The sequence below is a fragment of the Peromyscus californicus genome, unplaced genomic scaffold (assembly GCF_007827085.1).
Source record: "Peromyscus californicus insignis strain IS unplaced genomic scaffold, ASM782708v3 Scaffold_2__1_contigs__length_46816999, whole genome shotgun sequence".
NCBI lineage: Eukaryota > Metazoa > Chordata > Mammalia > Rodentia > Cricetidae > Peromyscus > Peromyscus californicus.
The window spans coordinates 10,744,494-10,770,621 of NW_026294540.1; the positions used below are offsets into that span (position 1 = coordinate 10,744,494).

The following is a 26,128-nucleotide window of genomic DNA, read 5'->3' on the forward strand; positions in this document are numbered from 1 at the left end:
CTTGTCTCAAAAGAAAATGAATGACGATCATGGTAATGAGGAAGTGACTAAGAAAGACACCCAAGATTGATCTCTGGCATCTACATGTGAGTGCACGCGCGCGCGCGCGCGCGCGCGCACACACACACACACACACACACACCACACCACACCACACCTAGACACAGCATGAATGCGGAAATGAGAGGCAAGGACTTGTCACGTGAACAGATGATACCCAGAGCTGATCTCAACGCAGAGGCTGGAGAGGATCAGCCATTTTTGAAGGTGGGGGATATATATATATATATATATATATATATATATATATATATATATATCCTTGTCACTACGTCACCCATGTCATTGTATTCTGGGCTAATGATGTTGGTATCTGTGGTCCCTTGCAGCTGCTGTTTAGAAGAAGCGGCTGGAAGCCGGGCTGAAGATGGGCAGGCAGACACTAAGGCAGATTGGTAGGGCAGCTCTCTCCCCTATGTGGCGAAACACAAAACATTAATTAAAAATAATCGCCACTCCCTCCCCAGAACTAAGAGTGTGATGTGCGGGTTCGTTTTAAAGAAAGGCAATTTGACGCCAATAAATCACAATTATAAAAACTTTCATTACAGTCGAGAGCAAGCTCTCTGCCATTGTCCTAATTACACACTGTAGGGATAATGAACGCTAATGATTTAACGTGCAATAATTACGATTGAAAAATAAAACACAGTGATCGCCATCGTTATTGTTATCAATAAGACAGCTATTTTGGCAGGGGCTAATCTCCACTTGAGTCTGAGATAAAATTTTAGATCTTTCTCTCTCTCTCTCTCTCTCTCTCTCTCTCTCTCTCTCTCTCTCTCTCTCTCCCCCCCCCTCCTCAATTACAAGCAATCTCTTTTCCCTCCCTTCCTGGCTCCATCTTTGTTAAAACAAGAAACCTATGGTATGGAGCGTGTGTCCCACCCTTCTTAGCTGGTCAGAGTTGAAGGTTGAAATGCAAGACTCCTCCTCGATGCCTGAGAGGTCACCTTGACCTCCTTCCCAAATACCTACTAGAGGGGAGAGAAACTATCTTCACATTGCTACTGAGCATCCGGAGAAGCTCAGCAAGGGTACCACTGCCCACTGCCTTGGATTGGAACATGAATATGAGGTCTCCTCTCGCCTGCCTCCTTCAGGGATTTCAGGATTGCATCTTGGCTGAGGTCACTCTTTAGTGGAACAACCCATAGCTCCCTACTGGAGGGAGAAGATACCCAGGTTTCCCAGCCTAAATGTGACTGTACAAAAGTGAGTTGGGGCCTGGGCTTGAGTCTGGGTTCTACCTTGAGCTGGAGGGACTTCGGTGAAATCTTTTTCCACACTTCTGTGCCTTGGGTTTCTCCTCATTTGATGATGCTTGAAATGGAGCCTACCTCAGGGTTTCATAGATTTTTCTTCCAGAGGACCCCGGTTCAATTCCCCAGCACCCACATGTCAGCTCACAACTGTCTGTAACTTCAGTTCCAGGGGCCCCCGACACCCTCATGTAGGCAAAACACATGCACATAAATTTTTTAAAAATATGTATGTGTGTGGGCACAAACAAGCTACAACAAGCCCTTGGAGATCAGAGGACAACGTATGACATTGGTTCTGTCCTTCCAGCTGGTGGGTTCTGAGGATGGAACTCAGGTCCTCAGGCTTGGTGACAAGTAACTTTACCTGCTGAGGCATCTCGCCAGTCCTGCTTTCTAAAACTCAAAGCCCCCAAGTACTGCAGCCGTATGATAGAAGGCTTGGAAAACACACACACAGTGAAAAGGAGAAAAAATATGAGCCAGCCACACATCTACTAGTGTGTCTACCGCTGTTCTCTTATTTCACCCCGACGGCCACCTACCTGGTAGGTGCAGGCCGTCTCTGCCGCATGGATGAGGAAATGGAAGCCGAGTGATTCACACACTGTCCCCAGCCGGCATGTGGCCAAGCCTGGATCCCACACAGGTGCCTGGCCTCCAGCCGTGGCAGCCAACCTTTGTCTTCCGGCAGATGTATAACCACGGCTGCTTCCCGTGTTGTGAGATCATCTTACTAGTTCTCACAGCCATACATCCCGGGTGCATACTGCCACTTGCTTCCCCCTGCCCCTACAATTGGACATTTCATCTCTGTGTAATTATTCACCGTAATATACAGTCTTTAAGGGCCATTAATGTTTATAAATCTTTGCCGTGTCTTGAACAGTTCCTTGGGATACCGTCTGAGGAGGAAGACAGCAGGGGTGGAGGACATGGGCATGCTAGTCATCGGCTTCCCTGAAGTGCGATTGATGAATGATGGAGGCGAACCGATCCCAGGGATGTGAATCAGCATATTCTGATCCACGGTAGACGGTACTGCAATCACCAGGGAGCTTCCATCACCCGGAAGGTGTTTCCTGAAACTCAGCCTCTTCCCCTCTGTGCTTTCCAACACCAGACCATCAGATTCTTCTGTCACTTGAGCCGTGACTTTTCAAGAATTCTGTATTCACAGAATCATGCCACGTGAATGACTTTTCTTCCTTTTAAAAAAAAATATTTTTATTTATGTTTGTGTGTGTGTGTGTGTGTGTGTGTGTGTGTGTGTGTGTGTGTGTGCCACATGTGTGCAGTACCCAATGAAACCAAAAGAGGGCATTAGATCCCCTAGAACTGGAGTTATGGATGGCTGTGAGCCACTAAGTGGGTGCTGGGAACTGAACTCGGGCCCTCTGAAAGGGGTGCTTTTAACCACTAAGCTATCTTTCCAGCCCCCTTCCTGACTTGGTTCTCACCCACGCTGCTGTGTATGCCAGTGATTCATTCCTCTTTACTGCTGAACCCATGCAATGTGTGTGCCATACTGTGATACCCATTCAAGGGTGGATCGACATTTGGGTTCCAATGACTTGACTTACTATTGAGTTGGGAGAGCTTTTTATGTTTTCTAGATACAGCAGCCACAACAGAGCTGGGAGGAAGAAGCCAGTGAGTCTCTCAGCTCACACACAGTGTTTGAGCCGAAGAGACATATCTCAATGCTTGCGCCTATGTTCCTGTATCTCCAGAGCCTAGCATGGGCCTTGGCGCTGCAAAGCATTGGGAAGGGTCATATGTTTAGCTTAATAGAAACATAATGAAACAAATAAAATATAAATGGGAGTGGAAGGAATAAAGATGATATAACACACGTAGGAGACCACGTGGGAATAATCCCTATATAAATCCTAAATTCCGAGTATGAAAGAAAACGTGCTGTTTCTGACTTTGTTTTGCCCAATGTCACGCCCTTCCATTCCATCCATTTTTTCCTGTAGTGACAATTTCATTCTTCATTCACAAATTCATTCATGGCTGAGTTTTACTCTATGGTTTGTGTGTGTGGTTGTGTATACATGTACATACACACACATATATATACATACACACATTCACATATATACACATATACATACATACACATATTTATAAACATATATACACATATATATACATAATACTATACACATACAAATCTATACATATACACATATACATATATACACACATTCACATATACACACATAAAAATCTAAGTATATACATCACATTTTTCTGTACCTGTTCATGGCACCTACTTTGATTCTATGATAACTACTGTGGCTAGTGTAGACATAAAAAGGATATTCAGGAGTTGGAGAGACAGCTCAGTGAGTAAGCCCACTTGCTATGCAAGTGTGAGGACCTCAGTTCAAATCCCCAGTACCCACGTAAGAACTGGACATGGCTGTGTGCCTGTGAACCCAGCATTCAGGCAGGAGACAGGAGGATGACAGACGGTCAATGACCAGCCCTTAGCAGAAAGAGGCAGCTATAGGCTGAGAGAAACCTTGTTTCAAAAAAATGAAGTGGAGAGTGATAGAGGGAGACCCTCAGTGTCCTCCACTGGCTTGCACACGCAAGAGCACATGAATGTATATGCACACACAGACACATGCTCACACACATGCATGCACACAGAGATAGACACCCATGCATTCACAGACACACACACACACACACATTCACATGCACACATACACACAGCTCACACATACACACGCTTACACACAAGCATGCACACAGAGACAGATACCTATGCATACACAGAGACACACATGCATACCCAGACACACACTCACACACACACACATACACGAACACAGAGACAGACACACATGCATACACATAGATATAAAAAAAAAAAATGAGTATGCAGTAAAAGGGGCCGGGAATCACCTAGCAGCCCCACGTCACTTACAACAGTACTGCCCCCTGTTCCCGGGGCATCGTGAGCCCCCAAAGAACTAGTTCAGACACCAGTTCCTCAACCTCAACCCAGGATTCTGATCCTGGAGATCTCAGCCGGGGCATGGGAGCCTAAGGTGCTCCTTGCCAATGCCATTGGCCCTGCACCATGGTCTCTGGCACAAGCGCACAGTCTCTGCCAGTGACTGGTGGGCTGGGGAGGTCATGCCCCCGTCTGTCAAGACCAGGTCTCCCAGAGGGCCCAGTAGGGGCACCTTGGACCAAGGCCAATCCCAGTCCTTCTCCGCAGAACCTAGACCCACCCTTGACCCATCACTGCCTACCAGAAGCAAGGCCTGAGGACCAAGCATGTCATAAAACAGCTCAGTTAAGCCTTATACTACAGATTAACGGAGGCAATCTGCATCTCGGGCAGCCCAGGCTGGCCCCAAACTCTGTGTCTAGTGAAGGATGACCTGGCCCTCACACCTCCAAACGCTGAGGTGACGGGTGTGCCCTGCCATGCCCAGTTTATGCGGTGCTGGGGATCGAGCCCAAGGCATCATCTGGAGCCCATTTTTTTTTTCAATCCCCAAGTTACAGATAGGGAAACCGAGGTTCTCAGAGGTATAGATGCTTGCCCAGAGTCACACAGCTCGGGCTATCCAGGCTCAGCTTCCTTTCAAGCCCAGAAACAGTACCAGGTCTGACTGTAGGGGAGCTGAGACACTCTGAGGGAGCGAACCAGCAGAAGCACCTTGAAGGTCCTGAGGCGGATAAAAATAGCCAGGGATGGGCACGGAGGTGAGCCAGGCCAGCGCTCCTAATTTACGGCTCCCAGGACTGTGAGGATGCGGGCTGAGAGGCAGGTGAGGACAATGTAATTAAAGAATTAAAAGGTAATTTCCAGGGACGGGGCTCACCAGGGCTCAGGATCGGTAATTGATGGTGCAATTCAGGATGCAGCCCACAAGGCAGCCTAAGATGCCACTGTCGCCACTGCCACTGCCTCCTCTTCCTCCTCCTCTTCTTCCTCTTCTTCTTCTTCCTCCTCTTCCTCCTTCTCTTCTTCCTTCTCCTCTTCTTCCTCATCCTCTTCCTCCTCTTCTTCTCTTCCTCCTCCTTTTTTCCCACCTCTTCCCCTTTCCTCTTTAACTTGTTCATTGGGTTCTCTCTTTTCCTCTCTTCTCTATCCCTTCTTTGGCTTTCCCTCCCTGTCTCCCCTTTTCCCTCCACTCTGGGGGCTGGTCCTGGAACCCTGGAGGACACTGTGTCTGAATCACTGCCATGTATCAGCCACCCTCGCTCCTGCAGGCCTCCTTAAGGGGTTGGGTTGAGTCCTGACAGCAGCGGAGGCATCCAGCCATCAGTCACCTGGATCTCGCCGAGAGGCCTGAGTCTCCCCTCAGGAAGGGTGGAGGGGATGAGTGGGTGAGCGGTGAAGGTGGCCCGTGGAGTCCTAGATAGATGTTTGGCTGGGTGGTTAGACAGATGAGTCTGGAGCTGAATGGTAATTGTGTGGGTATGTGAATGAGTGGGGAGAGAAGCGGGCAGTGGGTGGGTAGGTGGACAGTGGTAGATAAATAAAAGGCTGGCTAGCGTCTGAGCTAGAGCAGCTGGTTTTGCTGCGGAGAGCTGGGAATGAATGGTGGGGTGGAGTGAAGATATAAATGCTTATGTAGGTAAGGGAACTGACACTAGATGGGAGATAATTGGATGGATGGATGGATGGGTGGATGGATGGATGGATGGATGGATGGATGGATGGATGGATGGATGGATTAGTGGGTAAGTACATACCTGGTGAATAGAGAGGAAGACATTGATAGAAGCTGGGTGCATGCATGTATGCGTGCATAGATGGATGGATGCAGTCATGGATGGATGGGTGCATGGATGCATGCATGAATGCATGGACTCATGAATAGCTGGGTGTAGGGAAAGGTGGACTGGTGCATGGGTAGAGGAGTGGGTGAATGCTAAGTGTGGGTGGGTGGATGAAAGGGTGAATGAATGGATGCTGCGGATCTGCAGGGTGGGAAAAGCAGCTGGAGAAAGGGTGGATGGGGCAGATACACAGGAAATGAGCACATCCTGGTGCACTAAAAGGAGAGTCAAGGGCAAACATCACAGCTCTGGGCCCTCAGAGACCAAGACCGTCTCTTCCAAAAGGCCCTGCCCTGACGTCTTCACCTCCACACATTCTGCCTCTTCTGTCCTCACACAGTCACGCCCACGTGAAGCTTCCCCCGTTGCTGTCCACCCTGACCCTGTCACACAGGACCCCTAATGCTGTGGAAGGACATACTGATTTGAGGGACAGGTGGGTCGAGCTGTAGGAGCATTTTGAAATTCAAGTCTCTTAGATCTGTGTGTGGACCAGCTCCTGCCAGGGCCCGCCCAAGATGGAGACAGGATTCCCCCACCCTGGTCTCCTGGTTTTCGGCACATATGAGTGAGTCTAAGGCTGACCTCCATCACTGGTCATTAATTAGGGAGGTGGTCATCATTAATTAGGCAGGGTAGCAACCCACTTTTAACCACTGGTCCTTCTGTTGTGTGTTGTCTCTCCCTTCTGAGGGGAAGAAACTGATGCCCGGAGACAGTGTCCTTCTGCATCTCCTAACTCAGCTACCACCCCTGCCCCCCAGTTCTAACCTAAGAAATCAAGATGTGACCACCAACAGGCATGGTCCTTTGTTGTCATACAGAGAGGTGAGGGGGCAGGGTGTGTGCCGGGGGATTAGGGGAGAGCCTGGAGGCAATTCCTTTCTTATTGGGGCTCAGTGGGGAGGGGGTGCTGAGGCTGGATTTCCACCTGCTCAGAGCCTGGCCCAAGCTGTTTCCCACCTGCTGGGCAGGCCCAAAGCTAGCTTGCAGAGTCGGCAGGGGTGGCCCTCCAGCACACCTGAACCAAAGGACAGAGAGGGGGAGGAGAAGGGGAGGGGAGATAAGCGGAATAAAAGGGGCTTGCAAGGTCTTTACTAAAATATGAGTGTTCTGTGCACATAACCACAAATACACAGATATGGGGACAATGGTTAGGTGGGTGTGCAAGAGGGCTATGCACACGCATGAGGTCATCTGGCACCCCCCCATATTTTCATGAATGATCACAGTTATATAGATGGTCAAGTACACAGAGGGGGGAGGGAGAGAGAGAGAGGAAGGAGGGAGGGAGAGAGAGAGAGGAAGGAGGGAGGGAGAGAGAGGAGGGAGAGAGAGAGAGAGAGAGAGAGAGAGAGAGAGAGAGAGAGAGAGAGAGAGAGAGAGAGAGAGAAGAGGGGGGAGGAAAAAGAGGGGAGAGAGAAAGAAAAAGAGAGAGAGGGGAGGGAGAGAGAGAAAAGATGAAGAAGAAGAGGAGGAGAAGGAGGAGGAAGAAAAAGAGGAGAGAGAGAGAGAGAGAGAGAGAGAGAGAGAGAGAGAGAGAGAGAGAGAGAGAGAGAGAGCATGCAGCCTCACTTAGCTTTCTCTCACTGGTGACTCAGCCAGTAGGGAGCTTGCCTAGCCTTCATGGAACCCTGGCTTCCATCCCCAGCACGGCGGCATAAGCTGAATGTGGTGACTCGCACCTGCCTGTAATCACAGGACTAGGGAGGTGGAAGTCAGAGGATCGGAAGTTCAAGGTCATCCTCCACCACCTAGTGAATTCAAGGCCATCCTGGGCTACATAGGAGTGTGTCTCAAAACACACGCACAGGGCTGCATGTTCAGCTCAGTAGAATACTTGCCGGTGTGTTTGAGGTCCTGGGTTTGATCCCCAGACCTAACAATCATAACTCCTGCTTCCCGAAACCAGGGGACTGCGTGCTGTTGTTATATAGCACTTAAGGCACACAGAAAAGCCTTTCGCCCCCCTTCCCACCCTGAAACACGGTGACCCCGAGTCTTACATGTATCGCCAATTACTTCATCCAATCACAGAACATCTGACGCTGTGGACAACTTCCCAGAAGTCCCATTCTCATCCAACAGTCTAGTGAAATGGACTTCCTTGGACTTCTGCTCCCCCTAAAGAACACATCATCCATCTGCGATGTCTCCCCACCCCAGGGCTTCTGATCCCAAGGGCTGGATGCGCCTCTACCTGGCTGGGGAAGGAACTGTGTGATGTGATGGCAGGATTCTCGCAGCTTTCCTGCTCTCTACTCAGCAGATGCCAGTAGCGCAGTGCCCGCCTTTGGCTGGGACAGCCAGTTCCAGACTTTCTCCAGACCTTGTCGTGTTTCCTGGGACAGAGGTGGAGGAGCCTGATCCCTGCCCCCCGCCCCCCCACTGCCTTCACTGGCTCGCCCCACTCCCTCTGCAGTCCCTTCACTGGCTTGCCTGGAGAAAGCTCCATCCTGATTCACTCATGTTCACCATGGCACGGCTTCCACCGTGTGGGAAAACCTCCGTCCCCCGGACTCTTCTCCCTGGGGCCCTCACATCCTTCCCCCCAGCCCTGTTGCTTATCAGCAGAGCGGCTGGGGACAGCATTATTACCTGGAACACAGGTGCAGGCTTGTCGGGGGATGCGTCCCTCCGTCTGTCAGAACCTGCTTCCACACTGAAACTCCATCTGTGCCTGGACCTCACTCGGGGCCCTAAATACCATCCTGTGACCTCCTGAACCCCGTCCAGACGGAGTGCTGGGAGCCGGGACAACCGAGTTCCCCATCCCACTTGTAGCCCAACGTCTTTGCAAAGTGGCATCTGTTTGTTTATTTTTAATCTGCTTTTGTGAAGGGGACACATGCATGGAGGCCAGAGGACGACTCTCAGGAGCTGTTCCTCTCCGGTCGCCGCATGAGCGCCGGGGTCCGAACCCGGGGCTTCAGGCACCGGAAGCTCCATGGCCGTCGGGCCACCTTTCTCTGGGCCTCATGCTTTCTTTTGTAAGGCGTGAATCACCACAGCTGGAGCGTATTCAGGACGTGCCGGCATCACCCGTGGAACGGAACAGCAGCTGCGAAAGCAGGTCCGACTCCACTCTTGTTTCCCAGCTGCAGGAATGAAAGCACAGAGAAGTTAAGCCACCTGCCCAAGATCACACAGCTAAGATTTGAACTGGGATTTGAACCCAGATTTATGTGGCTCCGGAGCCCATGGACTCACCCATTCGTCAAGTCACAGGCTTATCTACTATCTGCCAGACCTTGGCATTACCGAGACGGCCAAGATCTTAATCAATTTCCCTCCTGAAGGCAAGGACTGGAAGAGAGGTACAGTGTGCTTGTTTATTCGTTACTTGGCTTAAGGGCAGCGGCAGGGGCTTTGAGGAAAGCAGAATGATGGGGACCATTCACTCTGGTCAGGGAAACCCCTTCTAAGAGGGCATGTCATGAAGTGAGACCCTGGCGCTGAAAAGCCCGTTCAGTGTTCCAGAATGCTCTAGAACGAGCGAGGCAAAAAGCCTTTCTGGAATATTCTAGAAACAAGGAGAGCCGGAGGCCGTGTGATGGGGAGAGCTCCATGGGAACTTTGGGGGCCTTTCTCATGCTCCCCACCTCCTGGCCCAGCCCCTGGTGTCCGCTCCAGGGAGGAAGTGGTGTGAGAAAGGAGGCAAAAACACACACACCTGCTTTCCCAGAGGGCCAGAGTCTGCGACCCAGAAAGGCGGCTTCCCGCCTCACTCCCAGGTCTCCACGGAGTGGGGACCCATGAGAAGAGACGCCCCCTCTCCCTAGATCTCTAAGAACCTACCCGAGGAGGCCCGGTAGCCTCTTCCCTTTCGGGAGAAATGAAGATGAACGGAGTGAAGGATGCTGGGTATTCAGGACAGGTACCTTTGAGCTGTGTGCCCTCGGGCCGAAGACACAGCCTCTCTGAGCCTCTCCTCCTCCACCCCGCCGTGACAGGAGTGTTGAGTGGTAGCTGGCGCCTTGTCCGTGCTACCCAGGACCCTTTCAGGCCCTATTAATCCCCAGTTTCCTTGGGGACTAATTTTTCAGCCCCAGGAAGCTGGCGTTGGCACTTCTGATGAGGGCTGGCCTGAGTCCGCCCAGGGCTTGTTAAAATCCGCCGCCGCCTCCTCCTCCTCCTCCTCGCCTTGATTGCCTGCCAGGGCGAGATCTGGCCTCCCCTCTCCTTCCCAGGTCCTTCCCCTGGTCTTTAAGGGGGGGGGGGGGTCCCACCGTCCCTCTGCCCCTCTGAGTCACAGCTCCCTGACCCGGGTCACAGAGCAGGAAGACCGGGAGAAGGCGAGGATGACCTCAGGGCTCGCTGGGATGTGGCGGCCTTGTGGGGGGGGTGTGGTGTGGGGCGGGCTGTCATGTGGGCACTTCTTCCTCCCTCTTCCTGGAGATGGAGTGAGGGCTTCACACTTGTCTGGGCTGACTCCGGAGTGTGTGATCGCTCTCTCCAGGTGTCAGAGCGGCGGCGGGGAGATTTGCGATATGCCTGCTTCCTAATTACCTCCCTCCCCGGGCTCCCTCCCCTCCCAGCTCTTCCCAGCACCCCCAGCACCTCCAGCTGCCAGGTCTGCCCGCTCTATCTGCAGAGGACAAGCTCAGCAGGAAGCTCCGAGAGGCCAGGTCACCTCACCCTGGCTTCCTCACCTCACAGAGACCTGGTAACATTGTCTGCTTTACCTCGGAGAGGCTGTGTTAAATCACGGAGGCCTGGTCACCTCACAGAGGCCTGGTCACCTCACAGAGGTCTGGTCACCTCACGGAGGCCTTGTTTCCTCACAGAGGCCTGGTCACCTCACAGAGGCCTGATCACTTCACAGAGGCCTAGTCACTTCACAAAGGGCTGGTCATCCCACAGAGGCCTGGTCACCTCACAGAAGCCTTGTCACTTCACAGAGACCTGGTCACCTCACAGAGGCCTGTTCACCTCACAAAGGCCTGGTCACCTCACAGAGGCCTGGTATCCCACAGAGGCCTAGTCACCTCACAGGAGCCTGTTCATATCACAGAAACCTGGTCACCTCACAGAGGCTTGGTATCCCACAGAGGCCTAGGCACCTCACAGGGGCCTGTTCATATCACAGAGGCCTGGTCAACCCACAGAAGCCTAGTCACCTCACAGAGGCCTAGTCACCTCACAGAGGCCTGGTCACCTCACAGAGGCCTGGTCACCTCACAGAGGCCTTGTTTCCTCACAGAGGCCTGGTCACCTCACAGAGGCCTGGTCACTTCACAGAGGCCTGGTCACCTCACAGAGGCCTGATCACTTCACAGAGGCCTAGTCACTTCACAAAGGGCTGGTCATCCCACAGAGGCCTGGTCACCTCACAGAAGCCTGGTCACCTCACAGAGGTGTGGTCACCTCACAGAGGCCTAGTCACCTCACAGAAATCTGGTCACCTCACAGAAATCTGGTCACCTCACAGAGGCCTGGTCACCTCATGTGCCCAGATATGTCCAGTGGCCAGAGGCCTGCCCTTTGCTTAGGGCTTATCCAGGAACACAGGCACAGTTCAGACATAAGTAGCAACACCAATCACTGCTTTAAAGGAAAATGGCCACCTCACCCACACTCATGCTGACAAAGCGTTCTGAAGACAATCCTGGTTCAGGTTCCAGAAAACAGAGCCTCCTCAGAAGGTGTGGCATCAAGGTAATAAGGAGAGTGAGAGAAGAGGAAACTGAGGCAGGAGAGGACCGCTTCCTGACTCTTGGGAAGCACAGCCCCGCAGGGCATCCCCTGTGGGTATGCCTGGAAGCAGACACCACAGGACAAAAGACAGATGGCCTGGCTTCCACCCTGCCTTCTGGGTTAACAGCCCCTGATTTCTGGGTGGCATCTACAGCCCCGTGGACGGCTGCTGGGACGGCCATGTTCTGTGCCATATCGTTTCTCCTATCCATAGACTGGGCTCCTTGCGGATCGACCCTAGACAGCAGGGTCACATGAGCCCACAAAGCAGTCCACAGACTCAACAAAACCAGCAAGCGCCTGGCTCCGGGAAGTGCGTAAGACCAAGAGGATCTGACCGGGCTCATGAATATGCCTGGATCCTTTCCTGATGAGCGCTCATCAGACAACCTGCTTCTTAGTGACGCATGTAACAGGTTCCCATTTAAGTTAAGTACTGAGTGGCTCAGCAGCTGAGCCTGTGCAATGCTCTTCTAGAAGACAAGAGTCTGGTTCCCAGCACCCATGTGGGACACCTCACACTTGTCTATAACTCTAGTTACAGGGAGTACAACGCCCTCTTCTGGCCTCTGTGGGTACTGCACACACATGGTGAGCATACCCACACACAGACACACACACACATGGTTTTAAAAATTAAATCCTGTGCTGAGTTAGAATTACTCCTTTTGCTTCCAACCCCCTCTTCTGGCCTCTGTGGGTACTGCATACACATGGTGCACGTACCTACACACAGACACACATTTTCAAAAATTAAATCCTGTGCTGAGTTAGAATTGCTCCTTTTGCTTCCCCAGCCTCTGTGAGCTCTCTGTCTGATATGCTCATCATTCTCCTCCTTATTGGTCCTGATTATAGGTGTTCACACCTGTATCCTGTCTGCTGAACTAAGCTGCAAGCACCTAGAACCAGAGATCGGGTGGTGATATATTGTGCACCCTAATAAATTTGCCTGAGGATCAAAGGACAGAGCCAGCCACTAGATTAGACATAGAGGTCAGGCAGTGGTGGCACACACCTTTAATCCTATCACTCGGGAGGCAGAGATCCCTCTAGATCTCTGTAAGCTCCAGGCCACACTGGGAACAGAGCCAGGCAGTGGTGGCACACACCTTTAATCTCAGTACTGGGAAGCACACATGCCTTTAATCCCAGAAAGTGATGTCTGGACAGAGAAAGGTCTATAAGGCGTGAGGAAACAGGAACTCACTCTCTTTCGGCTGAGGATTTCACAGAGGTAAGAACTAGTGGCTGGCTCTTCCGCTTCTCTGATCTTTTCAGCTTTCACCCTGATATCTGGCTCTGGGTTTTTTATTAAAAGACCATTTAGAAATTCGAGCAACATTGGGTGGTGATATTTAGTCACTAACACCACTCTGGAACACAGCAGAGCCATCTTCAAATCCCTATCCTAACACTGTGTGCCCTTGTCTAAGTTCTTGGCCTCTCTGATCTCTTTATACCAACTGAGAGCAGAGCAGGGCTGTTTGGAGAGTTACATTAAACAAGGTGACACTTAGAACACCACCCAGCACAGGACAAAGGACACAGTTGCTGTGACTTGTCTGTTCATCCCTAGCACCCAGGGCAGCCCCTAACTTCTTCGTGATCAAACTCTGGCTTGTGACCATGCCTCCGGTTCAGTTCGAGGCTCAATAGTCAAGAGAAGCAAGGAGTTAGAGCCAAGGTCAGGTCCCTAAGGTCAATGGTGCCTGAAGGTAGGGAGTACAAGGAACACAGTGCCCAAGACAGAATGAGGTTCCCTGGGGTCGCATCCGCATTCCCAGCTCATCACTGTCTTGATGGAAGAGCCGGTCTAAGACGGAGGCCTTGGGAGGAGAGGACCACCTTAGTCTGTGCAGGAGGCGACGCCTGTTCCCATTTTAGATCATCACTTAATGTCCCCAGGCTGCTGTCATGTCCCTTTCAGGCTCCTCTACTGTTGAGTGGGGATGAGGACAAGAACCGCCATTGTGGGGCAGTTCTGGGGTTTGATAGGATCAGAAGAGCTGAGCAGAGTGTCGGGCTATTCCTAAGCCTTCTCTTGATGAATGTGCACACACACACACACACACACACACACACACACACACACACACACTCACACACACCCCACAGATGAGACACTTAGGCCCAAAGAGAATCTGTAAGTGTCATGGGTTACACTGACTATATTGGGTCTCCTGGCTGCACGGTCGTTTTCGTCTTGTGATTTCCCACATTCTGGCCACACTCTGGAGACATGGGCATCTAGGAAGGTTTCACGAAGGTGGAGACATTAGCTTTGGGTGGCTTCTCCAGCTGCTACTGAGCCGGCATGAATCTAGACCACAGCTGCTGGATTGAATCAAAATCAACACGGTGGGAGAGTCCCGCACAGTGGGCCATGTGTTGTAGGCTTGGTCCCCAGGGCACTGGCATCAGGTTGGTGTGGCACCCTTAAGAAGTGAAGCTAGGGCTGGAGAGATGGTTCAGTGGTTAAGAACACTGACTGCTCTTCCAGAGGACCCGGGTTCAATTCCCAGCACCCACATGGCAGCTCACAACTGTCTGTAACTCCAGTTCCAAAGAACCCAACACCATGGCAAAACACCAATGCACATAAAAAAAAAAAATTAAAAAGAAAAAGAAGTGAAGCTGACTGGGAGGATGTTGTTGGGTCGCTGAGACCCCTGCAAAGAGACTCGTAATCCCAAGAGGTTGTGATAAGAACAAACCAGCCTCTCCCCTGCCTCCTTGTTTATTGTTTATGATGCTTTTCCCCCTATGTACTCCCGCCATTGGGATTTCCCGGCAGGCAGTGATGCTAAGGGAAATCTGAGGATTCCCTTACAAGAGCCCATCCCATGCCACTGGGATGTTCAGCCTCTGAAACACTGAGCTAAGTGCCTTATACTTCCTACTTTATAAGGTAGCCAGTCTCTGGTGTTTTGTTACAGCACTGAAAAGCTGATTAACATAAGGTCATTAATCCACTCTGGGCACCTCTGGGTCTCAATCCAAGGGAGGTACCAGGAATTTAGGGACCCTACATTTAGCTAAACATGAATAGTCTAATCCTCCACAAAAGAGAGGGAAGGGACATGAGGGTACCCTCTCAACCCAAACCATATTTCAAAACTAGATAATTTTTTTATGTATATAGTGTTCTACTAGGAAAAGGGCACCAGATCTCATTATAGATGGTTGTGAGCCACCATGTGGTTGCTGGGAATTGAACTCAGGACCTCTCTGGAAGAGCAGCCAGTGCTCTAACCTATGAACCATCTCTCTAACCCCCAAAATGGACATTGTTAACAAGATAGGTTATTTATGTTGATGTAACAAGTAAATTCAGTAAAGGGGAGAATTAGGGAACAGCACAAGGACCGACATAATTTGCTCAAAGTATACCTCTAGGGGGGGAAAAACAGCAGACTATTATTCCAGAAGGTTCTGCCAGGCTGAGAATGGGACATAGTAATATGCTATATGACACGATTCCCTAATATCTGAATTTACATCGTTTTCAACTCAGGAATAATAGAGTAGGGAGAAGGGAAGCCATTCTTTGGGTCTCAGCCAGTGAGAGAGGTCAGGAGGATAGGCAAGAGACTTCCAGAACATGACCCTGGCCAGAGAGACCACCTGCCCAGACTGGGGACATTCCGACCTTCATGCAGGACAGAGTCCTCGCCAGCAAGATGAATGTCGTCTCCCCAGCGTGACACTGCCCCGCTGGAAGTCTGAGCGAGAAACACGTGTTACTCTTTCGCCCCAGGAAGCAGAACTGGTGGGCAGGGAGTGTGGGCACAGGTAACAAGTTCACCTGTTCTGGGTGTCATTTCATCCTGAATAGTGTGAAAGCATTCCCACGCAGAGGAGAAATCAAGTGTAAACATCTAAAGCACAGTGCTTCAGAAGAGCCGGAGTGTGACAGGGCACACGTCAAATGTGCAGCGTTTGTGGACAAACAGCCGCTCGAGAACAATGGACTCATTTAAAAAACGCTCATTAAGAAGAATTATAGGTGTGTGTGGATTTAGTCTTACTTCTTCCACTTCCGGTCCCGCCACTCAAAGACAAACACGTAGCATTTTCTTAGCAGCTCTCTCTTCCAAGTCTATTGTGCGGGAGCTGTTTGTTTTGCTTTCAATAATTTGGGTCATTTTATGTCAGACTTTTAGTAACTACCTTTGAAAGGACCGCATGTGAGTAGAAGGCGCGTGATGTGGCATTATGGTACGTAGCTGAGCAGTCTTCCTCTGTTGCTTTTGTGGGGGTCAAGAGAGCATCAGGGCCAGCAAGGTGGCTCTGTAGGGAAAGGCGCTTGCCACCAAGCTTGATAATCCGAGTTCAATCTCCAAGTCCCACAGTGGAAGGAGAGAACTGACTCTACAATGTTGCCTTCTGACCTCCGTGTGCAGTTACACACACACACACACACACACACAAAAAAAAAAATTAAAATGTCATTTATAAAAATTTAAAGACGGGGCCGGGCGGTGGTGGCGCACGCCTTTAATCCCAGCACTCGGGAGGAAGAGCCAGGCGGATCTCTGTGAGTTCGAGGCCAGCCTGGGCTACCAAGTGAGTTCCAGGAAAAGGCGCAAAGCTACACAGAGAAACCCTGTCTCGAAAAACCAAAAAAAAAAAAAATTTAAAGATGGGGTCTCATGTAGCTCAGGCTGTTCTGGAACTTGCTATGGAGCTGAGGGTGACCTTTGAACTCCTGATCTTCCTGTCTCCGTGGGGCCTGTCCTTCACACATGCTAGGTAAACAGTTCTAGGGAGCTACACTCTGAATCCAGGTAAGAACATGCTTAAAGGCAGGTGCGTGGTCCTCCTCAGAGCAGCAAAGCTCTGAGAAATCTCTATGGAAATTCTGCCTCCCTGCCCCCACTCAAGCATGTGCTGGCTATTAACTAAGCCAACGCAGTCCCTTGTCTCAGGACACCTCCCTCCCCATCATCTGCTCGAGGGTGTCTGATGGTGAGGGACACTGTTTGTGTTGGAGACCTGGAGAGGAGGGTGTGGGTCCCTGGGAGAGTGATGGGGGTGGGTTGGAGGAGGGTACAGGAATGGGAAGATGATGGATGGGAGGGATGCCGGGCCTAAGACAGGGAAACCACCAGGGAAGGGTGTGGGAAACAGGGATGAGGATGTGGGAAGTGAGGATGAGGATTTGGGAAGAGAGGGAGATGCAGGCAGTAGCCTTGGATTTCTCCCTGGGAGGATGCATCAAGGTGAATCTGCTGGAGTGCAGGCCTACTGTGTGCTGTACCACTGGGGTGGGGGTGGGGGGCTCAGGCTCAGAGCCACGTGCTGCTCCTGGGAGAAATTGGCTCCAAGGGGATGTGCGAACTTCAGTTACTGTGTGTGAATTCAGGGTCTGGATGGGGACAGGGTCCCAGTCCCTGAGGGGGATGGGGTCAAGCGGGATAAAGAAAAGACAGATAAAAGCAAGATGGAGAGGGGAGAGAGGTGGGGGGGGGGCGGGGGGCATGACGGAGCTGAGGAGGGCCTGTATGCCTGCAGTGGGGGGAGGGCATAGGTCAGAGGATAGAGCTGGGTAAGCAATGGACAAACTGGCATTGCTAAGAGAAAGACTTCTCCAGGGGCTGCCGAGGTGGGGCGTGGAGACAGAGAAGACAGAGGGCAGGCCAGAAACAGAGATGGGGCCGGCTTCTGCCTCTGCCAACCTGGACACACTCCTTTCCTTGCTGGCATCCAGACCCTCAAGGCTTACTTACCACTCCCCACGGTCCCAGCACCCCACCTTTGCCCCCACGCCTAGCTGGGTCCCATCCTCACCCACCCACCAAGGCCTCCTATCCCACTTTCCCCCGAGACAAGGAAAGTTGCAGCCAAGTCCCCGACGGGTGCATGAAGACACCTCAGCTGCCCAGAAAGAGAAATAGCGGGTGCATGAAGACACCTCAGCTGCCCAGAAAGAGAAATAGCGTAGGTGAGGGGCTGGTTCCAGAAACAGCGGTAGGTCGCCGGATGCCGCAGGCAGAGGGACCCCGACCCCAGCGCCAACCAGGAGGCCCAGGCACAAAGGAGGAAGGGGTATCCTGTGGAGGGAAGGGTGTGAAGGGGGGCTTCTGGTCCAGGCTCGGCCTCCCTCTCAACCCTTCCCCTCCTCATCGCAGACCTCTCAGCCCCTCTCCCATCCTCTGTGGAGATCCACCAGTTGAGGTTGAGCAGCTGAGGTTCAGGGAGGGAGGTCATCCACCACAGATCACACAGTGGCCAGCCCACAGCTTCCCACCCCCTCCGCCCTCCTTCCAAACCCTGCCCACCTTTCTCCTGTCCCTGGCTCCATTCCAAGACCCCTGCCTCCTCTCCTTCTCCCTCCTTGCCCAGAGCGGTTGGGACTTAGCCTTCTCCTTCTGACTCTTAATAGTGGCATTTCCCAGATTCTAAATGCCTGCCTCTGCCCCTCCCTTCCCTCACTGTCTCTCTGTGTCTCTCCTTTTATCTCCTCTCTCCGTCTCTGCCTTTCTCTGTATCCATCTCTTTGTCTCTGTCTCTTTCTGTTTCTGACCCCCGACCCCCTGTGCCTCCCCTCTCCCTTTCTCCGGGTGTGCCCCTCCCTGGCACTCCCCCTCTCTCCATCTCCCCCTTCCTCCTCCCTCCAAGCTTCTACCCACTCCTCTCCTGTTCCCGTTTCTGTCTGACAAGCCAGCTCCACACACACCCTCACTCCCAGACACATATGTGTGCAGGCTGTCACACACTCACACACCTGGGGGCACATCACACTCACACGCACATGCACACATCCCATCTCATCACCTTCCGATGAAAAGACACCCCCCCACAATGCCAATGCACGCCCCCCCCCAATGCCAGTGCTGCCTGTCCAGTCCAGGCTCTGGAAGAAAACAGGGATGAGGAGGTGTCTGCAGCGGGGGGGGGGGGGGGGGGGGGGGAGCAGAGGAGAGCGGGAAAGATGGTGGGTACCCCTCCACACTGGCCCTGTGCTCTGAGCATGTGGCCAGATATTATTTTAATAAGCTCAGCACATCTTGCCCTCACACCAGCTGCCGCACGCCCTCACCCATCCTGTGGATCTCGTTTATTTCTCGTTAACAAAATCACCTGTTTGTCAAATAGGGACAGCTCGGTGAGACATTAAATTGTGGGGAAGCTGGGGGGGGGCAGTTCGGGGACTGCTTGCAGGTGGCAGGGAGGGTGGGAGGAAGAGGAAGGGGGACAGAAAGAAGGTGGAGGTGACCTGAGTTCTGACTAGAATCTGCCCATGGAGCAGCAGGCTCTACCTCACCCCCTACCCCAATAGTTGTGCGGTAGCCCTAGAGAACAGGGCAAGGCTGGGGCTCCATTTGGGATGGAGACTGGGCTCAGGGCAGCAGGGACTTGGTAGCCCACTTCTGTCTCTTAGGGAGAGATCTCTACAACTGTGGGTTTGTGCCGCACCGTGTACTATTGTGTCTCAGTGAGGAAAGGACCCGTATCTCCACGAAGCACAGGAGACCTGGGGTGGGCAGGCCTGGGTTTGAATCCCCGCTAGGCTACTCTCCATCTATGCAAGCCAAAGCCAACCCCTTCTCCCTCTCCGAGTCTCTTTCTTACAGCTCTGATGTGAGGCTACTGTCGGTAGCTTGGTGGAGCTGGCTAGTTGATTCTTCAAAGAGACACGCTACACACACCACTCCACCTGCCGCCAGGATGGGAAACATGGCCCACTCCGCCATGTGACTGTCTTTGTCTACAGCCAAGTTGGAAAGAGGACTATGATGTCCTCACCACCACCCATGCTGTCATTGCCCTGGGCTGCCTTCTTGACACACGCTTCTCCTGTTCTCGGGGCTGCCCATAGTTGTTGGCTTATTCCCTTCCAAACTGTGAGCTCCGTGAGGCAAGAGTCCCCGTTGCTTGGCTCATCTCAAGGACAAAGCATTTTTAAGACCTGCTTGTTTGGATTGGCAAGGCTCAATGGTAGAGCGTTTGCCTAGCATCTCTCAGCATGGCAAAAAAAATAGATAGATAGATAGATAGATAGATAGATAGATAGATAGATAGATAGAGATGGATGGATGGATGGATGGATGGATGGATGGATGGATGGATAGGTAGATGACATACAGACAGGTAATAGATGATAGACAGACAGACAGACAGACAGACAGACAGACAGACAGACAGATAGATAGATAGATAGATAGATAGATAGATAGATAGATAGATAGATAGATGATGGATGGATAGGTGGGTGGGTGGGTGTTGTACGTCGAGAGCACTGGACAGCCCCGATGAGTTGTCAGAGGGAACTGCTATGCCCGTCACCCAGGCCCCCCTGGGGAACGTCTTGTAGAATGCCAGGCCAAAAAACACAAGCAGGAACTGACCGGGATGCAGTCTGCTGGCCTCGTACAGGCCAAAAGGGCTACACTTTTCCTTTCCCTTTGCCCTCCTCCGTGGATGCTTTTAGTTCTGTGCGTGTTAGCTCACGTGCAACGTCGTGTGGCCAGCCACCCCAGGAGTCAGGGGACAGAACAGTCAAGCAAAGATTCTCCTGGCTTTCAAAGACACACCTGCCTTCCTCCCTACACCTCCATAGTCTTCTTCCCAGCCAACCCATGCACGTGTGCCGTGGCCGAGACCCAAACACCAAGAGACCTCTCTCTCCGATATTCACTCTGTCCCAAGCATCCCTCTGGGCAAGAAGTCCTAGTTAAGTGTCCTCTGACACACCTCCAGTGGTCAGGATTTCCTGTGTGAGCCGGAGTGAAGTCTTGGCCTCGAGGGATCTCAGTTCCCTGATGTATATCGTGAAAATACAGTGTTGCCGGGGTGACTGAATGAGATGATGCTGTCTAGTGCTTCTGAGAAAGTGAGGAAAGACCTTGGGGCCACTCCAAGAGCTTCCAACCATCCGTGTGGACTCGAGATGCCCAGGGCTGCATTCTTCACAGCCGAACAGTGACCCGCAGAGCTACAGCCCGTGAGATTCACGCCGCCACACCCATACAATAAAATGTCTCTTTGAATGCATGCCAAGTGGATTGAATCATTGCAATGAAAGATACCCATACTGTTTACTGGGCAAATCGCTATCCTAGGTTGAATTGACCACACTGAGGATGGAACCAGAGCCATGTCCATGCTAGGCAAGTGCTGTATCACCGAGCCCATGTTATCAATTTTATTTTATTTATTATCACAGTATGTGTGATGGGGAGGGGCACAGGTGTGGAGGTCAGAGGGCAAGATTGTGGAGTCGCTTCTCTCCCTGGGGACCAAACTCTGGCCCTTAGGCCTGTGAGGCAAGGACTTCTACCCACTGAGCTGTCTTGCCAGTCCTGAGCCCATTTTTTTGTTTAATCAGATCTACAATGAAAACTAAATACATGAGTGAGTGACATCACACACAACATACAAGCATGCAAAATGAAGTCTGGGGTCCCGTGTCACCTGTGCTGACTGCTTCAACGCCACTCCTCAGAAGGAAGTTCTGGTGATGTTTCTGTGTGTATCTGTCAGGACAGTGTGTATGTGTGTGTGTGTGTGCGCGCGTGTGCTCGTGCGTACTAACACACAGGGCATCATGATATATATAGATATCTACAACTTTTCTCACCCATCCATGTATGTGCTAGGTTGCTAAACAAGACAAACTACTTACAAAACATCCCGCATCACATGATACTCTCTAAGTAGATGTGGGGGAAAAAAAGTTCCATCTCTGAAAAAATAAGTATGAAATTTTAGTAGCCAGTGGGAATGGAAGGGAGGCTAAAAACCAAAGTGAGGCTCTCTATAGTATAGAGCCGCGGTTCTCAACCTTCCTTTTATACAGTTCCTCGTGTCGTGGTGACGTCCAACCACAAAATTATTGTTGTTGCTGCTTCATAGCTGTCCTTTTGCTATGAATCAGAATGTAAACATCTGATACACAGGATATCTGATACGTGGCCCACAAAGGGGTCACGACCCACAAGTTGAGAACCACTGGTATAGAGTATAGCATCTATACTATAAGGAGTATAGTGTTCACCTTTGCGAGCTTCATTTCTCCCATCCATAAATAGGACTACTCAGTGGCAACTCCCAAAGGGACATGCTGGTTGTCACAGTGGAGGCTGGTGGCATCTGGTCAGCAGAAGCCGGGGTGCTGCTTGGCATCCTGCCGTATCCTGCTTGGCCCCCACATCATGGGACTCAAACATCCCAGTCACGCAGGGCTGGGTCTATCATCCTAGCCAGTCAGGTGTTGGAGGCAGGAGGACCACGAGCTCAAAGCCAGCCTAGGCAACTTAGCCATAACCCATCTCGAGAAGCAAGCAAAGAAATCAGTTCAAATGTCCAAGTGCCAAAGGCAGAAACACCTTGACTGATACCTGTGCACCTTCTCAGAGGTTCTTACCACGGTCATCATCGTCATCAGAAAATCATGACATGCTCATGAGCACTGTGAAAAGCTAACAGGTTCTCTTCACCCAGGCCGGCCTTGAACTCACTACATAGATGACCTTGAACTTCTGATTCTTTTGCCTCCACCTCACTGTGCCTGGTTTGTGCAATGCTGGGTATTGAACCCCGGGGCTTCGTGCAGGCCAGGCAAGTACTTTACCAACTGGAAAATGTCCCCAGCCCAAAGTGGAACTTTTTTTTTTTTTCAAACCTCCATTTCCTGACACTGACCTCATGCGAGCCACTGGGCCGATTCACTATCCAGGTGAGCACACAGATGTCACACACTTGCTCCAGGGACCAAAGCCATAAGAGGGTCCCCACTTCTCCTGCCCAAGGCCAGGGGCGGCAAGGTATGCGGTGGGCAGGCAGACTCACGGTGTGCTGCCGGCCTGGCGTGGAGCCCCAGCCGGGGGGGCTGACCAGCTGGCCGGGGTCCTGAGTGGGGGCCCAGCTGCCCAGCTCGAGCTCTGGCCCTCACTCTCTTCCCGGCTGCTCCAGGAGCGGGGAATTAACGAGAAGGCGGTCTGCGCACCTCCCGGGCTCATTAGCCCCTGGGTCTCATTCTCCACCAAAAGCTAGAGTTCTGCTTGTGGCCTCACGCTCCACTGCTGGGTCTGTGATTGTGGCCAGCCGTTCTCCTGCGTCCCACCGGGGGCCACTCCTCCCCATCTGCTCCCTGCTCACAACCCTGGGCCTTTGTCTTCCCCTTCTCCACCTCCCACCTCCCTCCGGCTGCCCCTCTCCATTGCTGCCATCGCCCCTTCGCTCCTCTTGGCAGAGGCCACTAGACCCTGCCGGCTCCTTTCAGGGCCCGAGTCCCAAGCCCCTCCTGTCCCTCATCGCAAAGGGGGAAGGAAAGAAAGAAAGAAAAAAAAAAAAAAACAAGACGCAGACGATTTCTGGACACAGGACGCAAAATGAGACCTTTATCGTGGTCACTCTTACAGATGTGAAAACTGAGGACCCCCCCCCCCCCCCCCCCCGACAAGAGAAGGCTTCCCTGAAAGTCAAGAGCATGTTGGAGAAGGGCTGGAGGTGGGGCTCTTGCCTGGGGGCTTGCCTAGGATTCATGAGGCCCTGGATTCATTCCTCAGCACCCCCTAAACCAGGTGTGGTAGCCCATGCCTGTAATCCCAACACTCAGAAGTTCAAAGACATAGGCCAGCCTGGGCTACACGAGGTCAAGTTAGAGCATCAAAAACACACTTTTCAACTAAATATCTGAGGAGTGCCCAATGGGTTCCACGCCCTGACTCAACGGTGGGAACACCACGTGAGCCAGACCTCTAGCGTGAGGGAGGGACATCAGAAGGCACTGGGCCCAGGGACAAGTTTGGGCCAAGACTGGAGGTCCCCGCCTGCTCCAGTGTCTGCCTGCTCCCTTTCAGCCCATCTCAAGCCCCGGCCCCTGTCCCGGGGGAGCCTCCTTTCTAGACCCTGGACCACACACAGGTTGGGCAGTGAATGTCTTTGCTGTCTCCAGCCTTGTGGTCCCAGTTGCAGAAGTTCAGGTCTGCCTTGTAAGGAACAAGACACGTAAGTGAACGGGCACTACTGGGTTTCAATAAAGCTTTATTTACAAAGTGGGCCCTGAGCTGAGTTTGGCCCTCAGGGGTCCACTTACTGACTCCTCTCCTACTTCTCTTCATTTGGGACTGTCTCCACCTAGGTTGGGTTTCTTTCCTTGTGGGCTCTTTTTTTCTTTAACTGGGCAGCCCCAGAGACTTCTTTAGTTTTCATTGAATAAGATGGGAGCCAGAGGAGAAAACAGGATGCTGCCTTTAGATCAGAGGCCCAGGTGGCCAGCCTACGGCCCACCAGCCTGAGTCTACTCTAGATTCCTACCCCGGGTTAGGGTGCAGAGACCTGATAAACACCCCTCCCATCTGCATCCAGGGCTGAAATACCAGAGCCCAGTGATAAGACCTTGAGCTGAAAACCCATGGGATGGCTGCATTTCTTGGTCTCGGCTTTGTGCCTCCGTTTCCCCAGGGTTAACAGGAGGTTAAGACTGGGAGCAGCGTCCATTGGATGGTCTGTTTGCCCCCATAGAGAGGTGGGAACATCCATCCTTAATGCCTGCAGAGCACAGCTTCTGCACACGAGCTCCCTACGCCAGGGGTACCATCGGAGAAGGGCATCAGCGGTCAGGGAGTCCATCTTACTCCTTGGTTGCTGAAGACCTCAGGTGCCACTCGAATCTCTATTGCCTCCTTTGAGATAGGAGCAACCGTATCTTCGGCCACTGCGTTTGAAATCCCCAGTACATCCTAGAACTGTGACACACAGGCAATAAACCACTGTGACCATGTCACTTATCAAAATCCTCCAGGTGGGAGGCTGAGAAGAAATACATGCTTGTTTCCATTTGGCAGATGACTGTGGCAAGGTGTGCCTGTGAGAGGCATGCTGCCCGAGGCCCTGTGGCCTGAGGACTGTAGTGGTAGCTTGTGAAGAGTCTCAGCTGTCAGGATTCCCAAGCCTCAGCAAGGGCTCCTATTGGAGGAAGTTGGTTCCCCAGGCTTTGAACATCTGCAGGGACTTGCTTCGGCCGGGTGCGTGGACCAGGTTCCTTTCTGGTCAACCAGGTCATGTCTGAAAAGTGAAGCCAGCTCCAGAGCTCCCTAAGAGAAAGCCTAGAGCACCACCATCCACCATCCAGCCCCGCTTCTCGCTCTGCCTAACCTGCCCAACTGCCCTGCTTTTTCCTCCAAGAGTTCACTGGAGAGCACAGCCCATTAAGGCACCTGCTGCTGCAGGTCCGTCTCAGGGGCTGTTTGCAGGGGAAGCTGTCTTGACATGCCCGGGTGGCCAGCCTGGGAACCCGCGCCTGGCCATGTATATATATCGTTCCTAGCGTGCTGGTCCCGTCACATCGGGAGAGTAAGGACAGGAATCCGAAGGAAGCGCTTTCGCTGGGTGTATCATCCTTGCCCGCTCTGCATTTTCTTCGCTCCGATGAGCCTCACATCCAGACAGCCTTAACACTGAAGAACCCCAACTTGATGACCGCTGAGATGTACAATTCTGGAATGTACAACCCACCGAGCCTGGGGTTCGCTGGGTCTGGGGACACGGGAGAATGGGCACTTCCGAATTCCAAGGGACAGAGTTGCTGCTGGCACCGGGGCTGCGCTTGGAGAACTGGAAGCCAAGTGACTGAGGGCACAAGGTCAACATTCAAAGACACCTGTTCTAAAACCCTGATAACATCTGTTGCATGCTGTGTGATCTTAGGGAAGTTACCAAGCCTCTCTGAACCTCCATTTCATTGGGTAGGAAGTGGATGGAGGGCTGAAATGGAAGATCAGAAGTTGAAAGGCTCCCTGCTTCGGCAGTCAAGTGACTCACAATATGTGACCTCTATACTTAGATGGCCACACACACTGCACAAGCTTTAGCTCATTACAACCTCCGTGAGTAGTGACGATTAATGTGTTATCTTTAACCAAGGCTGCCTGTTGCTCTCAGCCTCCCTGTCTCATTGTGGGATGGTCCCCCATCTCCACACACTCTTTCTTTCTTATTTATTTACTTGTTTGTTTGTTTGTTTATTTATTTTAGGCAAGGTCTTGTTATGAAACCCTAACTGGCTTTGCCGTGGATCTCGCTCTGTAGACCAGGCTGGCCTCGAACTCACACAGATCCGCCTGCCTCAGCCTTCTGAGTGCTGGGCTTTAAAGGCACGGGGTTACCACGGCCAGCATTTCCCGCCATTTTTGAGAGGAACAAACCGAGAGGCATGACCTTGCTGAAGGTCAGATGCCCAACCTACACTCCGTCCTCGCCTCGGCTCTCTATCCCAGTCCCTACGCTATCTCCCCTCCCAGGGCTCCGTGGGCCTCTCTGGACAGACATCACCCCAAACA

At 52.0% G+C, this 26,128-nt stretch overlaps 1 protein-coding gene across 1 annotated transcript in view; it reads left to right on the top strand.

Annotated features, from left to right (window-relative positions):
• Rbm19 (RNA binding motif protein 19) overlaps window positions 1-2,495 on the top strand; it is a 216,391-nt gene extending 213,896 nt beyond the window's left edge. The window contains exon 26 of the transcript XR_008222017.1: window positions 2,212-2,495. The gene's annotated coding sequence lies outside the window, so the exon portion shown is untranslated. The remainder of the gene's footprint in view (window positions 1-2,211) is intronic.
• Window positions 2,496-26,128: the final 23,633 nt, after the last annotated feature.